This window comes from Nematolebias whitei, chromosome 17 (genome assembly GCF_014905685.2).
Source record: "Nematolebias whitei isolate Nwh7 chromosome 17, NemWhi1, whole genome shotgun sequence".
Lineage (NCBI taxonomy): Eukaryota > Metazoa > Chordata > Actinopteri > Cyprinodontiformes > Rivulidae > Nematolebias > Nematolebias whitei.
In genome coordinates, this window is record NC_056514.1 from 39,927,681 (window position 1) to 39,930,379 (window position 2,699).

Consider the following 2,699-nt stretch of genomic DNA (forward strand, 5'->3'; position numbering starts at 1 on the left):
CTGCTTCAACCGGCTGGTTTGAGAGGACAGGAAGTAGAAACAGACACAGAATGACAGGTCCAGGTGTGGTTTCTAAAGTCTAGGTGTCCTTTCTATTGGAGGAAAGACAAAAATCAAGTTAAGATAAAAATAATTACGAACAGGGAGAGCAGAGTAAGTAAAGACATCAGCAGAGAGAACATGTGGTCAGTTTGTCCTCCAGCAGTCTAAGCCTACAGCAGCAGAGCTAAGGGATAGCTCAAGAAACCCAAGCCAACCTTAACTATAGGATTTATCAAAAGGGAAAGTCTTAATCCCAGTCTTTAAACTGGACAATGTGTCAGCCTCACAGACAGAAACTGGAAGTTGGTTCCACAAGAGAGGAGCCTGAAAACTGAAAGATCTTCCTCCCATTCTGCTTTTTGGAAACTCTAGGAACCACAAGTAAACCTGCAGTCTGAGAGTGAAGTGCTCTGTTAGGAAAATATGGGACAATAAGATCTGTAATATAAGATGGAGCTAGGTTGTTGAGAGCTTTGTAGGTTAGAAGTAAGATTTTGAATTCTATTCTGGATTTGACAGGGAGCCAGTGGAGAGAAGCTGAAACTGGAGAGAGATGATCTCTCCCAGTAACTCCAGTTAAGACTCTGGCAGCAGCATTTTGGATCAACTGAAGACGTTTTAAAGAAGTATTTGGACACCCAGATAATAAACCATTGCAATAGTCCAGTCTAGACGTGACAAATGCATGGACCAGTTCTTCTGCATCATCTTTAGATCAGATGTTTCTAATGTTAGTGATATTACGCAGGTGGAAGAAGGAGGTTCTGGGAACACATCATGCAGATGAGATTCAAAGTCTTCCCAGTGTTTCAATGATGAGGATCTTTATTCTGAAGTTGTACCATTATTTTCCATGTTCCAACATTTTCAGAGCTGGGTTTGTACAGGATATATATGTGTGGGACGGAGAAGGCCCGGCTCATCTCTTCAGTTCTGTTTGAGCACAAACCTGACCCACAGTCCTGCACACAGACGTGTACCTGCACAGACTCACCTGCCCGACTGCCACCATGTGATGCTGAGGGAGGTGTTAATCTTTAGTTGTTTTCTTGTGATGTCTGGGACGGCTCATTCCAGCGCAGCTCCTCAGACCCACAAAGTCCTGCAGTCGTCTCAGCGGTTAACGGTCCAACAAGGTAGGAAGAACTGTGGAGGCTCTTTTTTACTCTAAATCTGTGAGAGCAGCGTGGCTCCAGAGAACTCCTGTCTCAGCTAGAATACAGTGTTCAAAACAACATTTAAGAAATGAAATGTGTTTTTATTGAGTCTTCTTATAAATGATAAGAAGACAATAAAAGTAATAATATTAAAAGTAGTGGTTCAGAAGTGTCACAGAGGTGAAACAAATCTGAGCAGAACAGTGAGTAACGTGAGCTGCAGTGTCAGGAGCACAAACACAAAAGACGTGCTCGGGATGATAAGAGCAGCTCTGAAATCTGAGCCGACATCAGGGAAAGAGCTAGTTCTGGTTCAAGTTGCAGGGCTTCCAAAACTGCACACTGCTTCTTTAATTCTAACACGTTCGGGTGTGAATCAGTAAAAGGCTGAATGTGCAGACACACAACACTCGGCTGTTTTATAAATGTACATTTATTTATGCTTGACACAGTGAATCGGGCCAGAGTAACACGAGGAGGGAAAGTCTGCTCCAGGTTTGTAGTTCAAACAGAGAACAGGTGAAGCTGCAGCACTTTTAGCTATATTTTTGCATTTTAGCCCCCTTTTTCTAGATTTAACTTTTAGATACTGTTTTGCTACTTTTAGCCAGCATTTGACAAGTTTAACCTTTCGCTTCTAATATTTTGCTTTTCTTACTTAACCGTTTGCTACCTTTTTCTTGTAGCGGTTATATTATTTTAGCTAGCCTTTTGCAAGTTTTGGAAAGCTTTTCGATGCTCTTAAGTAATTTTTAGGCTTTTTCTACATTTAGCTTTTAGCTACTGTCCTATTACTTTTAACTTTTAGGAAGCCTTTTGCCTCTTTTAGCTTGTAGTATATCTGTTTGAAACTTTCAGCTAGCATTTTGCTACTTTGGCAAGCTTAATTAACCTTTTGCTACCTTTTGTTTCTCATACTTTGTTAACCTAAACCTTTAACTGTTTGCTACCTTTCACTTGTAGCTGTTATATTGGAGAGTGGTGGCACAGAGGTCAGAGCATCCCTGATGCATCTTTACATTTCTATGCTGATGATACAGTTGTTTATTGTTGAGCTAAAACAGTTACTAAGGATTTCCAGCTCTTACAGTCTGCTTTTGTCATTATCCAGTCTGATTTGTTTAATCTCAAATTTATGATAAACACTGACAAAACCAAAGGAATGCTATTTTCAAACAGGAAGTCAGTCCAAGCAGTTCTTCCCTCGAGTTCATCCTCGAATGGTGCTCCTGATGAGTTTGTTGGTTCCTATAAATATTTGGGTATCTTGGTAGATTCACATCGTTTAAACTCCACGTGGAAAACTTGATAAAGAAACTGAAAGTTAAACTGGTTTCTTTTTCAGAAACAGCTCCTGTCTAACTCTGAATGTTAGGAAACACCTTGTATCTGTGACTTTCCTTCCCTCCATTGATTACGGTGACATTATTTACATGAACGCTCCTACAAGAACCTGCAGATGTTGGATGCTGCAGATGATGGATGCTGCAGATGTTGGAT

At 40.6% G+C, this 2,699-nt stretch overlaps 1 protein-coding gene across 1 annotated transcript in view; it reads left to right on the forward strand.

The window, feature by feature from the left end:
* The first annotated feature begins 1,647 nt into the window (after positions 1–1,647).
* The window catches only part of kcnj16 (potassium inwardly rectifying channel subfamily J member 16), an 8,604-nt gene continuing 7,552 nt past the window's right edge, over positions 1,648–2,699 (forward strand). The window contains exon 1 of the mRNA XM_037691291.1: positions 1,648–1,694. The gene's annotated coding sequence lies outside the window, so the exon portion shown is untranslated. The remainder of the gene's footprint in view (positions 1,695–2,699) is intronic.